This window comes from Oreochromis niloticus, linkage group LG7 (genome assembly GCF_001858045.2).
Source record: "Oreochromis niloticus isolate F11D_XX linkage group LG7, O_niloticus_UMD_NMBU, whole genome shotgun sequence".
Lineage (NCBI taxonomy): Eukaryota > Metazoa > Chordata > Actinopteri > Cichliformes > Cichlidae > Oreochromis > Oreochromis niloticus.
Window position 1 is genome coordinate 45,120,870 of NC_031972.2, and position 14,721 is coordinate 45,135,590.

The 14,721-nt window shown below is 40.4% G+C and overlaps 1 protein-coding gene and 1 long non-coding RNA gene across 5 annotated transcripts in view; one reads left to right on the forward strand and one right to left on the reverse strand.

Annotated features, from left to right (window-relative positions):
• Positions 1 to 434: 434 nt before the first annotated feature.
• LOC106098422 (uncharacterized) lies at positions 435 to 2,163 on the reverse strand. The gene is made up of 3 exons (XR_001224637.3): positions 2,031 to 2,163; positions 1,329 to 1,428; positions 435 to 926 (listed from the first exon to the last, which is right to left on the reverse strand). It is a non-coding gene; the product is annotated as an uncharacterized LOC106098422 (long non-coding RNA).
• Positions 2,164 to 2,177: 14 nt separating this feature from the next.
• Positions 2,178 to 14,721, forward strand: part of peak1 (pseudopodium-enriched atypical kinase 1) — a 106,688-nt gene continuing 94,144 nt past the window's right edge. The window contains exons 1-2 of one of the 4 annotated variants that reach the window (XM_025908551.1): positions 2,178 to 2,383; positions 4,081 to 4,280. The gene's annotated coding sequence lies outside the window, so the exon portion shown is untranslated. Of the gene's footprint in view, positions 2,384 to 4,080; positions 4,396 to 14,721 lie in introns of those variants that run through there. The other 3 variants (XM_013272786.3, XM_005453105.4, XM_013272787.3) reach the window with 3 other exon arrangements.

Consider the following 14,721-nt stretch of genomic DNA (forward strand, 5'->3'; position numbering starts at 1 on the left):
ATTTCCCAGATTGGAGATTAAAGTCTTTTATTATGGTCAGCTGCAGAGCAGCTTCTCTGCAGCTGTGGTCTCGGTCGTCTTGTGCCAAAAAAAGTTGAACCGACGCATTCTGTAAGGTCTGTTTCTGATCTGCTGATGCAGATTCTCATTATGTCTGGAAGTAAGAGGTTTACAGTAACGGGGGATGGATAACACCTCAAATTTCAAAAGAAAAGGTTTTTCTGGAGGGTTTACTTGAATAACACATTGTAACGAGCAAAAGTATGAGACAGAAATGTAGCAAGATAAATGGCGTCTGAGGTTCACAGCGATGATGGATGTTCTCCTGTGTGGTCTGTCAGCTTCTTTTAGTTCCATAATAGGGAAAAAAAGAAAAAAAGTTGCATGTCATTTTTCTTCTGCTTTATTATCAGGGACAGTGCACTTACTTTCAATGAGTCAGTCCAAACTTCACTGCTTTTCTTTTGCCGGCCGACCCTGACTCACATCTCCTTGTCTCTGCCTCACTCTCGCATTGAACCCGGCTCCCACTGTGATGAAATGTTCTTTGCTTACAACATAAAAAGCAGTCCAAAAAATACAGAAGTGTCTTTTTTTTCTTGCATTAAGACACTTCTGAGTCGGGTGCGACTGCGATACCAAAATATTTTTTGTAATTTTACAAGCTCGTATTCTTCAAATTACTCAGACAAGCATGGCACTCATAGAGAAGGCCTGGGGCAACAAAGGATGAAACAATGCCGCTTCATTGTATTTATTTAATTGGAGAAGGAGAAAGTGACTCTGCACATGGCAAAAGAAGAAAATCAGAGTCATCCTTCCGTTTCCTTTTATCCATCATTCATTCATACTCACTCTCCTCCAGCCCTGGAAAGTCCTTGGCCTCAGTGCCCAGGACCTGGGCAGTAAGAAGGAGGAAACAATGTCTGGAATGTGATGAGAAAAAAAAAAAGAAAGACAAAACTTAGTCATTCCCACATGTCAACCTCTGGCTCATTTCCTCCTCCTCCTTTCCCCAAGTATGTTGCCTTCAGGTTCTCCTCCTATTCCCAAGTTCTCTGATAGAATATGTGATCTGTACCATTAAACCAAGGTTGCGGCCACCCAGGATATTATTTATGTGTTATGTTAATTTACCATTTTTCCTCCAAGGTGAAACCGAAGCCACAAATGTTACCCCCTGTCAGTATTGCCTTTCTGTTAGGCACAAACCAAAACCCTTAATCTGTAATCTATCACACCAAAGTTTGATACTCTAACCTAAACACACACACACTTGGTTGCCAAGTGTACAAACTGTTAGAAAAAAATGACACATTTGTCCTTACATGTGTTTTCATATCTGTTGAGTTTTTAACACTCAGTTGGCTGTGGGGGCCTGAAGGCAGCAGGAGGAGGGGATTTCTTTTTTTCCATTGGTCACCATCCCTTAAGAGAAGAATGACGTCAACGAAAGACTCAATAACTGCACTCAACGCGTTTCAATAACTATTACACACAAACAGACACATGCACACACATATACATACACACGCACGCACTCAGGGGCCTTTGAATCCATCTGTTTGCCTCCTCCTTTTAAACTGTCCTTCCAAGACAGATGAGGTTTTGAATAATTAGTTTTTGATTATGAAGTATTGGAAATGAATTTGTGCTTTGAAGTGTAACGTCATCATTTACCGTCACCGATAATGACCGTGTTTGCCATTAACAGAAAGGACATGGCGCTGTACAAATGTCACAACAGCAGGACTACAAATAATAGATGAGAATAGACTCGCAGAGTGCATCGGTGTTTTTTTTTATCGCTTTACTGAAAATAACTCTTTCAGTTCATTTATAGTGAAGTCGCTCAGTATTCAGATAAGCTTTATTTTAAATGCACGCACTCGATATAGAAATGGTAAAAGTGAAGTCAGATTTCCTGAAGACTACATATGTGTATTTCGGTTAAGCTAAACACAAACCGCAAGGGCAAATGAAAGCTTTACACAATCGCTAACACACTACCCTGTGTGCATCTGTACTACCTTGTCACAGCGCACGGATCTGTTTATCTCTTAAGGCCACTTTTCCCACTTCGGCGCCTCTCTTGAAAACTGCGCGTTCACGCGCTTCTCTGGCCAGCCCAGTATCGCGGGCGCTCGCTCCCGCGCCAGGCTGGTGGAAAAAACTGCAGCGGCTGTTGCTGGAGCCACGCAGAGAGGAGCGGTGTGGGAGAAATCACGGGCACTGGCAAGAGTTGAGCGGCACACACTCACACAGTCGCACAACACAGGCAGATTTTGTCGTTATTCCTGCCGAGGGCGACGCTGTCAGAAGCGGGGTTCATGGCTGCCAAGAAGTGATAGTATCGACGAGGAGCTCTTCGCCGTTCAAAAAGGTATGGAAAAGTTAGCTCTGGGTTCATTTTTTCGCCCCCCTTCGCAAAATTGAAAGTGTCTCAGCCACAAGTCTCGCCAGTTTCTTGCGGCTGCCCAAGTTCCAGGTTGTCAGCGAGGGTATGGCGTGTCTTTGAGGAGGAAAAAATCCCCCCAAAACTAGCGGTTCTGTCTTGTAATGTCAGATTTGTGCAGGATAGAGATGTGAGGAGAAGCCAGTGGAGAAGTTTGCTAGCCGTGCTCGGCTTCAGCGAACTGAGAGCTAATCAGTGACTGCGTGCTGACTTTGTAACATAGCTGCTGCTGCTGCTGTCATAAGTTGAGTGAGTGAAGGCTGAAGTGGAGGGCTACAGATCAGTTTGTTTAAGAACAAACGCACAAACAAAAAGATGCCACTCGTGTGTGGTTTAGCGTACACCTGGTGTGGAATTGAGCCCGTCCCAAAAGCACAGCTTGCCCGTGTTTACAAAACGGGATAGGCAGAGCTCAACTTTAAACTGCTGACCAAACAGGGGTCCAGGGACCACCACGGGTCTTTTAGTGGGGAGTGGGAGATGGGATCGTGTGTGTGTGTGCGTGTGTGCGTGTGCAGGCGTGAGAAAGAGAGAGAAGTCACCACCCTGAATGGGGATAACAAACACAGTGGAAAGAGGATGTTTCGCTATTCTCAGCACTGTTACTTTCCTCCCTGCCGAACACTCGTGGGTTTATGTGCAGATTATATGCAACAAAACTAAAAAGAAAAATCAACTTTCTGCATGTTGATTGCATGCATGTAGTGCTCCTATAGATTGTACTGTTTTAATGCATAAACTGCATGTATTTAAAGATCACCTCCTGGTTGCTTGGAGTGAGTGGGTTGCTAGAGTCCTCCTTGCCATACCGATAAACAGGTGTCGGTTCACCAGTTTGTGTGTCATTCTTCCCACTCAAAGATTCAACTGATTGTTAACACTGGGTTTCATGATCACATGATCATCTTACCAAAAAAACAAACAAAACAAAACCCAAAAGAAAGAAAAGAGAACCTGATCCTGCTGTATCCCACTCAACTAGCCATTTAAATCAAACCCCACAGTGGGACCTGTGTTGCATAAAATAGATGCTGTTGTCCTGCATTTCACTGGGACTGATTTTTATATGCATCTGTTTGTTGTGTCACCTTGTTTTTTTCTGTTTTGTTTTTTTAATATGGCCTAATCACAAGGCTGAAATTATAATCTACAGCTTTAAATATAATACAGAATTCACCACTACTGTTGTGAAAACCCTCCTTAAATTGCTACCTAAAAACTGAGATCGAGAACCCTTTTTTTTAAAAGTGATACTTTTGCCTTCCATCTGTCGAGCCAGGTGTGTTATCTGTAGAGTCAACTGTCTGTCCCGCTGTTTTTGAAGATCGTCATGGATTTAGAGGAGGAAAAACAAGAATTGCCAGATTTCTTAAAATACCCTTTACTTTAGTGGAATTAAGTATTAAGTGGTCTGGTGTTTTTTTTTTTTTGTTTTGTTTTTTGTTTTATCACCGATTGTAAAAGTAAAACATTCTTCTGTTTCAGTGTCACGAGTCACTGCCAGCAAAAGTTGACAGAAGCGGACGCTGAGCTCTTGATAAACGACCTCTGCTTTGTGCGTTCATGTGGGATTGAGGTTGTCGGTCCTTGTTTTTACTTGCTCCTTTCTTTTGTTTTGATTACAGTGTCAACAAAGGTGGGCATCTGGGATTGTTACCTCACCCGGTGGAGGCAGACGAGAGGGAGGCCAAGTTGCCGATCTCAGATTTCCCTTCTGATAAGTGCCCTGTGGATGCTTATCCCCCCTCCTGAAGTGTGCGAACACAAAAATTGTTGGATTGTTTGCAGTATCTCAGAGTTGCGAACATACCTGACATTCTTTGTGGTGAGCAACAAGAAGACAGTGTTTTCTCTGGTTGACAGAGCTGCATGAGATTTTGTGATTCGCTGTTTGACTGATGGAGGTGCAGTCTGGCAGTAGGGCTACAGTATATGCTGAGGTGATTGGAGCAAGATATAATAGCATTTTCGTTTTTTTTGCCTTTGACCTTTCTGTTTGCCCATCACAGATTGTCAGGTGTAGTGCTGATCTATGTTACCAAACTGGAAATGATATAAATGGGATCTAAATGACCTTTTACGTTACACTGGGCTCCTTTTTGTAAATGCCTTGGATGATGCGTTGGCTCGGAGACATGTCTCAGAATCTTTTTGTGTTGTGAACTGGAATGAAAGTTGTCTTTGTTTGTTGGTTAGTTCAGTGACCTGGAGTTTTACCTGAACTGGGCGTCGTTCCTATTTGTTTGTCAAATACTGTTTTTTTTTTTCTTTGTTTTTTTAAGTGGATCCTGGTACAGTTTTTTTTCTCAATAAATAAATCACAGCCTGTGGATTTGCAAAAAAAAAAAAGTTGTAGTATGAAAACTTAACAGTGCAAACTTTAGTCAGGTGTAACCAAGAATATGACTCAGAATGGCTGAAGAATCTTCATCAGTAGATTATGTGTTGCATTATTGTTCATTTCACGGGGTCAGTAATATTATCCCTCTAGATAGGAAGTTTACAGTGTTGTCTTTTAAATGTTTTATGAAGTTGAAAACATACAAACATGATTTCGCTCTCCATAAATTGCTGTAGTTTGAGCTAATGAGCTTTGTGTTTAAACATCGTTACTCTGGTACAGAGCAGCGTGACAGTGCTGAACACATTAAAGTAAAATATGTTATGGATTAATCTGAGTCTCATGATGAGGTCGGTATATTGATGAAGCTTTATTGATGTCAGTGCCATTATCCGCTCTGCCTGGTGCCTAATGTTGGATGTTATTCGAAAAAGTCAGTTTATTGCACATTACTTGTTACTTACACAGGTGCTACATTACTCTGGTGTTACGTAGCACGTCCTGAGATACACTGCTGCATAATTGCAATTTTACCTATACCTTAATGAGGTCTTTCATATTTAAGTGAAAACATAAAGTCGAACAGCAAATCAACATGGGAGTGCCCATGTTGTGTCCATTTGGAGCATAGGAGTTTAGGATTGGAATTTTTGGAACTGAGTTAGCTGCGTGCACAAAATTTAGATGTCTGACTTAGCAGTAAGAAAATAACTTGCTCGCAGTCCCACAGCTTTCTTATTCTTCCTGCTGATCGCTCATTTCTTCTTGCCTCTGTCTACCTCGAGGTTCTATACGATTTTGTTGGTGCATCCCACTCTGCTGCAGCTTTTAGGCATTTATCAGCCAGAATTGACACGGAGGCACATTTATGCAATACAAAGTCATTTTCCTCCGGTGTGGGTGGGACTTAATCGAGCTCAAGTATTTTCTGGCAGCTTGATCTTTTAGTGCTGCTGTTTGGATGTTATTGAACTGCGTTATGTGGAACTGCATGGTTAAGTCTGTATTAGAGACTTGGAGTATGCGTCATCCTTGCTTAACTGCAGAAAACCCATCATGAATTGAAAGTTATTCTCACACCCTTAGTCTGTCATTTCATTAGAACCTGTGTTTGTTTTTGTTTCAGTTTACAAGAAATAATGCTGATAATTGGTGTTATTATAAAGGTGTTTGCTTTGCAGAAAATTCAGGAACCTAAAAAAAAGTCATTTCTCAGATGGTAGAAGGTATAAGTATGACTGGACTCTGAAACAAATCTGTCAAGGAACTGTCATGTGACACCATGACCTTTGATCCTTGACCCCTGAGCTTGCTCTGAGACAAAGGTTTAGCAAGGTAACAGGTGTGACCCAGGGGTTAAGAGATGTACACAGATACGACTGCTCAAAGGCATTCCTATTGTATAAAAGTAGCAGCGGTACCAGATTCAGATCTTATTACTGCAGCTTTTAACCTGGACTTGATGTCAAAGTGAGGTTTATATTTTATGTCTTTAACTTTTTATCAGGCTCATCTTTGCATTCCTGATATACGTTGAGGTTGGGGGCAGTAGGCTTTTAATTTAAGTACTTTGAACTCCTTTTGGTTCATGTGAATATTTACTTTAATGCCATTTTGTACTTCAGTGCCACTACAGTTACTTTGGGCTGATGATGAGCAGTTAGTGCAGTCCAGCGCAAATATAGCTACAACGGTGAAAGATTTACTCATGTATCAGTATTAATAATGATACAGTCTATCAGTGATTGGGACTATTTTCCTGCATTGATTATCTTTATACAGATTACCATAAGGATATAAATATTTTTTTTACATAACTAATTTTGCTTAGTACTTTCTTGTAGACAGGCACACCATGAAGGAGTAGTTGTTATACTATTTCTGAGCCTGCCTACAAGATCCACATGTGCTCTGTGGTCACATGGATGGCACATGGATGCCCCCACAATGCCTCTGTGACCAAAGTTGAGCTTCACAGAATGGATCTGGAAACCCCCACCACTGTTGTTAACATTTATTTCAATATTCCACACTCAGTTGTCCATGCATACACAAATAAAGGCCTAGCTGTACTTAACTTGCTATTTGAAGCACACAAAATTTATGCGAAAAACATCAGTATCAGAATGAGAATCAGTGACATTCTCAGGATTTCATACTGGTAACATTTTCAGTATATTTTTATCTAATTCCTGGAAAAAAACAAAAAGCAAACTTGAAACAACTAATTTAATTCTTCTTCTCTATGCTGCTAACTTAGAAGTCCAACACACATTACAGGCAGCTGTGGTGAAGTTAGCCTGGCAACAGTAGAGTAATGGAGCCATGAAGCAGTCACGCTTCCTGTGACCGGGCATGTGTAGTGTTTGTTGTGGACACAATCAAGAAAACTAGTTGAAAGTACATGTTGCTACCAGGATTGCATGAACTGAAGTTTAGCTGTCAAGACTTCTACCAGTTGACAGAAACAATCTAGTTTTATATCTTTGTTTTTTTGGTCAAAATGTATTATTTCAGTATAAGTAGCAAACTTGTTTAAAATTCACACGTACCTCTTTATTTATTTATTTTTTTATTAAATGTCACAGTCCTTGTTCACCTTGTTACAGTGTGAGGCATTTGGCCATGTTGCTGTTTCACAGCAAAAACACTCCTGATTTTAGAAGGTCATTGGAGCCTGATAAAGTGCAGTGTGGGCTAGAAGCCATCTCCAAATCTTCAGCTCTGTCTATGATCGAGGCAAAGCTGGAGCCCGATTGTGTTTTGTTTGGGAAATCTGGTCTCGGTATAATTCATGCTGGCAGCTCCAGGTCGTGACTTCTTCTGAGTACATTTTGCAGCTATCAGGCAATATCACTGCGCTTACCAAAAGTCAGTGTAATGTCATCCGAGTCATCCAGGTAGGAAAATGTCAGAAGAAGTTCAAATTAATTTACTGGATGAACGGCAGAACTATTGTTATTGTTAACTATTGTTATTTTTTTAGTCATTCAAGAAATAAGAGATATTTCATGTATTCAGTAATGCAGTGTTAGTAGCTGGAAATACAACTGACATTTTTCAGTTTTTTTTTCTCTGATTTCTGTGACCTGACATGTCATCACTCCAGTTTGCTCAAGTGTCACCACTTTTTGAGTCAGTGCTTGGAAGACTGTGGATAATTAAGATCACAGCAGCATTTGGATCGTATGTCAGCCACAAGGCCTCTACTTCTGCCTGGGTGTTGGATCATTTAGAAATGGGACATTCAAGTCTCACCCACAGATGATGCGTGTGGGTCTGTGTGAAAGTTGGTGTCCTCATACATGTGTTATTTATGTGCTCAAACATGTATTAAAGCACTGCTTTAATACATGTTTGAGCACATAAATAACAAAACCTTAAATAAGCTAATAAGATTTGTTTCTGTGTTGGGCCTCAATCCAAATAGCAAAATCTGCTCCAGGATTTATTATTCAAACGATAATTCGCAATGTTAATGTTGCTAATCTTTACTGCACTGGCTTTGTTTTCTATTTTGAGGTCCCATTCACTCACTGTTGAAATGTTTCATTTAACCTTTAGAAGAATGTTGACTTTGCAAACATTTGTGATTATCTGGGAAACTCAAGGCTGTGGCTTTGTTGATAAGCTGTTAGCTCAAGTGCTGACCTTGAGAATGTAAGTCTAACGAGCTATCAGCCGAGCTTGTGTTATTATGAAGCAGTGGTGCATATAAAACAGATTTCACCAACATCAATGTTTGCTTGTTGTACAGATGCACATTACCTGCATTTTTTAATTCATCTATTAGACGAGTAATGTGAGACGGGTGCAGTCAGACAAAGAGTTTACTGTAGATTTTCCTATTATATTAAGTCATGACCCACATAACTTTGGCCTAAAACGTAATGCTGCTGCGTGCCCCGTGTCAAACTTTGCCCTTTCGCTAAAGTGTGTGATTCAAAAGTGTGTCTCCTCTTCACAGAGCAGCAAATGTTTGGCTTTTTAGCACATCCCAAACTGGCTTATTGGGCTAAAGCTGCTCCACCAGTGATTTAATGGTGTCAGATATTCTCCTTTTGATCTCACTAGTGAGTGTGAGATAGACTATTCCTGTCATCATCATCATCACCATCATCATCATCATTATTGTCCTGTTGGGTCCATAAAACCAGGGCTAGTGGTGACGTAAAGCCCCTTTTATTATTGACGTCTTCCAGACCTTTCACCGGTTTGACTGCTTGTAAAAACTAATGCAGGGCCTCATTAATGTCTAGTTAATAGCTGATTGATGTGGGTCATGTAAAAGATTACATTAGCTATTGCTTTTGGTGGTTAGTGGAAAGTCTAATGGATGATAATTGAGCAGTATGGAGGCTGAAAGCTATACCAGTTTTGATTTTAAATTCACTCCTGTGTGTCAGATAGCTCTAGGCTGGAGGGTAGTGCCATTTACACTTGCAAGAAGTTTGTGAACCCTTTGGAATTACCAGGTATTTCTGCAGTGATCATGGGATTATATGGACCAGCAACCATGTCTTGGTACTAGTGACTGGTTGGCCACGTTCATCTCTGTGTTATATACAAACTGGGCTATATTTTCAGATGCAAGTCAAAGAAATGTGCAGGATGTCACATGCACTTTATGTTTAAACTGAAACATTAAAGGAAATGCTAAAAACAAACCAGGAAGCTCAATAAAGTAATCTTTAAACTTCTTTGCTGTCTTAGCTCCTTATACGTCCCTCACTGTGAGAACTAACACAAATTGCTGCCTGAGGCTGGGACGGAAGATGGCCAAATAAAAGCTAACAATATGTAGTGGGAGATCAAAATCTCAGGGCGAATCTGGTTTCCAATTTCATTTAGAAGCTGAATGCCTCCAGGCTCGGTCCCACAGTTCTGAATTTCTGGTGATTAAATCTGAGATGAATTATAGCGCTGGCTTTGGCAATCTCACAATTCAATTCAGGTTCTCTGTGTGACGATTAAATCCAGAAATGTAAATTTATTCTCCCTCCAGTTCTCATGATGTCGAATCATTCCTCTTCTTTGCCCACTGAGCTACAGGTTGCGATTAACTGACACTCAAGATTAGAGGTGGCAGGGTGAAGGAAAGACACTCTTCCATACTCAGGTACTCTTTAATCATTGATCAAAGATCTTGATTAGGACATGTTTGTTTGTTTTTTGGACACAGACTAATAGACTAAGGGCTTTTTTTCTTCACCTCTCTAGAGTTCCTTGAATCTATTTGTGTCACACAGTTATTTATTGTGCCAATAAATCAAAAATGCAGTCTGGCATTTGGCTTGTTTGAATGTGATCTATAAGGTAGAAGATTGCTGTTGTTACTGCAAACATATCATTTTGCTGTTTGTGAATCGAGTCAGGCTTTTAGAGCATGAGTGCTTTTCCTCTTTCTGTCACCTAGCTATATTAGGAAGGGTAATAAGAGGTAATGCAAATAACTGAAGTAAAGATGTTTTAAATTTAAACCTGATGTTCCTAATTATACAGATGTGCAGATACATTTGAGGCCACCCTGCTCGTGTGTGCTGTACACCTGCACGTGCGCACATTCCCGGCACAGTCATCATGCATCTCTGGAGCAGGTGAACAATATCCCCTGCATCACCAGTGTTTCTCAGCGCTGGCTTTTGATCTAGGACAGTGTTGGCACCAGGCTGGCCTAGTGACTGCTTTAGGGGATTTGCTCTGACAGATACTCTGAGTTTTACACTGGACCAGCGTTGCCGAACAGGGAAACAGAAAGCCCCCTGACAAAGCCTGTCCAGGGGGAGGGGAAAATGCTCTCTCTGTCTCCACGTCTGTAGTTTTCCTTTTTTTAAATGGTTTTTTTTTTTTTCATGTTGAATTTTGGAGAATAGCTCCAAGTAGTGTGGATTTAAAGGAAGTGTTACATGAGCTGTATTAAACTCCGTATATGGCAGGATAATCTCCTCTTCGGGCATCAATCTGCGGTGATGTATCTGCACAAGTATTTGTTTGAGTTAGGACAAAGGCTCGGTGAGGGGTTGTAGCTGCAGCGGTGCCAAAACAATTCTGGCCTGCTGGAATGTGTTGAGAGCACTTTTGGCCAGGCTTTAACCTCAGTAACTCTTGTGGACTCACCTTGCATCTTAAAATAACTAACTCCACGTCGTGCTAAAATCTTTCAGACATAACTCGAGGCTGTTGGACTCGTTTACCATAGCAGTGAACCTGAAAGTTAACTTTTCAGGGTGAACTGCAGTTGGTTTTGTTGGATATCAAAAACGGTATCAGTGAAACAGCTTTGCCTGTAGAAAGAAATGTCTTATAAACGGTGCTTTTTGATGCAGGGTTTTGCAGAGTTTCATAGTTGCTTTAAGGCGCTTCCTATTATTTAGTCTCATAAATGACAGATGAGACGAACTGGGGCGTTGAGCGTGGTTCCTCTTTACAAATCCACACTATGTAATGGTTTCTTTTTCTAACATTGCGAATGCATTAAACCTTCTTTCAGTGTTCTAAACGCTTAACTAGGTCATCATGACTCAATTGTTCCCATTCAAATGTGAAATGTAGAAATTGTCTGTTTTTTATCTTTTGCTCTTACAGTCAGATGGGCTGTTTCTAATCTTGTTCTAATTCACTAATGAACCCGACTGACTTTAATATTTGTCTTCAGTTGCTTCGGCTTTAGCTGATTTGGGCTTTGGGAACATTGTGTTAAGTGCTGTCTTGAACTGTAGCGGGTGACCGAAATGTATGCTGGCAGTGTAGCATTTCTACGATCTAATCACTGTTTTATTACTATTTTGTTCAGAATAGACCATCAAGGAGACGTAATGTCAGCGAACCCAATTTTCACATCATAAAGTGAATAGTGTAGAGTTGGCACATAAATTACTGGCAAAAATAGAGACCCATTTGGGTGTGGACGGTGTAGTAAAATTTATAGCTGGGCAGTTTATATGCCCAATATTACAGTATTGATGAGATTTCAGTAACATGAAAATCACATTTGCTATCACATGAAATCGTAGAGTGAAGGTGGATAAACAGACACAGCCGCCTTATTAGGAGTATATGAAATATAAAGCACTTAAGTTTCATCATAAAACAGAAATAAAAGAACAACAATATGAAACCACAGAACCAAAACAATAAAAACGATCTGTTCTGTGGTTTTGATAAAAGATTTAAAAAGAAGATTTTCATTATTTGGCATCCCACTGCTGGTTTTACATGTAGTGATCATATAGCTTGTTGGCATTGATGTTTGCACTTATAGTGGCATAAATGATTCTGTGGGCAGGAGGAAAAACAATTGAAAGACATACAGCCTTGAATTAATTATATTTATTGTAATTTGTGAACACAAGTTCATTTAATGTTGTCCATCAATCAGTATAGCCACTTTACACAAAACATTAATTTTAAAGTGTCCTGAAGCCTGGGACGCGCACTTCTGATGCAGCACAGATACATTTAGGGGTGCGTGGGCGCGCAAGTTCAGAAGCGAGATAAAAGGAAGGCACAATTTATTATGATTGTCATAATAATGATAATGTCTGTTTAATGCATCAGTGTGGAGATGAGCTAAACATCGCCTTGACTGGCGAGCTGTTACTGCGTACTTTGACCATCGTCGATCAACGGCATCATCGTCCATTAGCACAACCCTAACATCCTGTTATTATACCTTAGTGCAGTAAATGTGAAATAAGCACCACAAACCATATCTAGAGGAATCCTCATCATAGAGTTGAAGCAGCATTGGATGTATAGCAGGACTTTTGCAATGGATAGTACTGTTTTTGACTCGCTAAACCTCGTAAAGTAGCGAGTGACCACTCACTCACAGATCTGAGAAGTAGAAATTTTCAAATTAAGGTCAAGCTCGGTAGTAAAAGTTGGCTTTGGCCCATAAATGATGCATCTTTTGTCCTTCCTTAGTCCTGTGAGTTAAAACTATATTTGGACTAAACAGAATAGCATTTCAAAAGCTGTGCACTTTACAGCGAGAAGAGCAATCGTACCTTATTCTGTCACCTGGCATTTCGAAGACATTACGCAACATTCATAAAAAAGCCTCCCAGCATTAACCACCTCCCCACTTGTAAACAAACATCTCCTGCCTGACCTTGCCTGACACAGCAAGACTCTTTCCCACAAATAATCCTGTTGGTGCTGCTCAAATTAAATTTGCAGACTCACCCCTTTTTTAAGTCGCCCAGCGGAGCGAGGGCACATCTCAAATTACATTTTTAACTCATCGAAGCCCCCCCGCTTCATTCTCTGTCACACTGAGTACACACACACACGCACACACACACACACACGCACACACACACACACACGCACGCACACAGCCTATCCACACTGTGATCTCATTAGCACATTGCATGCCAAATCTCTGTAACTCCTTCCTGGTGGTGCAAGGGCTTGATGAAGATCATGGTGCGCGACATGATCTTGATCGCATGAAGATCGAATGGGAAGAAAACAAACACTCCCATTCCTTCAGACTCTGGCCCACACCCCAGCCCATACCACAGCTATATCAGGCTAGCAGCTCATCGGGGACCCCTGGCAAAATGTCTGCAGGGGATGAGATGAGTGTGACGTGTCTGTCTGAGAATGTTGGGAAAGAATAAGTGGTGGATGAGAGAAGCAAGTTTGCAGATTTTGTGTTTGAACTGACTCGTTGCTTGTGAAATTTCATGGTGATTATGATAGCAGGTAGGTGTCCAGCCCAGGTTTTGGCATTCAGCCACTAGACTTGGGCCAGGAACAGAAGAAGAAGAAGAAGGAAGAGGAGGAGGAGGAGCTGGGAGTGCTATGATCCAGAGGACTGTTGACTGACAGGAACAGAGGCTGTGCACAAACTGGCCAATGAGCACGTGGCTGGCAAACAGGATACAGCAGCACAAGCTCCATTATGCAGTTAATTTTTTGTCTGGATTCAGTCCTGGGATGGCATATTGTGAGATCAAAGTAAAAATATGATGCTCAAACACAAGGGTTCGTTCCTCCCTCGGGTTTTCTTTGGCATATTAAGGAGGAGTTTCATTAGAAATGTTGAGTGTTTGTTTTCTTCGCTTCGCCGAAGAGGAAATAAGATGTAAAGATGTAAAAATAGAGCATACACGCGTATCTGGCTTGCAAATTTCTCCTTTTTGCCAGCACATCTTTTTCTCTCCAAATACAAGAGTAGAGCACCTGCACCAACATGTGACAGAGTCTCTGCTGATGAATAGGAGATCAGAGATAAAAGGAAAGTTTGTTTCATTTGCGATGAGTAATGATGTGGGACACAAACTGTTATTAGGCAATAATGTTATTAATGGTAGATATAAATCAAAATCTTTATTTAAATCTCATTTAAAGTAAACATGACTTCAATACATTTAGAAATCAAGAATTATTTTACTGACACAGTCGTACCAACTTATTCATATTTGTTCATACTACTTTATTCAAAAAGTGCTAAAGTTAGTCATGTACTTTGACAATAGATATTTCCAGCCAGCTCACTCAAGTTAAGTCTGTGCATGAAAAAATGTGCTTCATCTTCCATACAGCATTCAGCTTAGTTAGAAATCAGACTAATTTTCTTGATTAACAGCTCATCAAACAAATTTCCAGAATCAAATGAATGGATGAAAACACTTAAAAGCAAATGCTTCACCTTCCAGGACTCATCATAGATGTGATCAAAGATTTGGATAGAACAAAGAAGACTTTCAGATTTTTTTTTAAAATTATTTTATGTTTACAATAAAAAAAAAAAATTAAAAAAAAAGCTGTTAATTAGTTTCCCTTATTTCAAATGGAACTAACTAGCACTAAGCTTAGGGGAGTGTAACATACTTGAGTGTTTAATTGCAAAGCAGTGAGCTACTCTGTTTGGATAAAGCATTCCTCTGCAGTGTACATTTCAAAGGGACTGTCT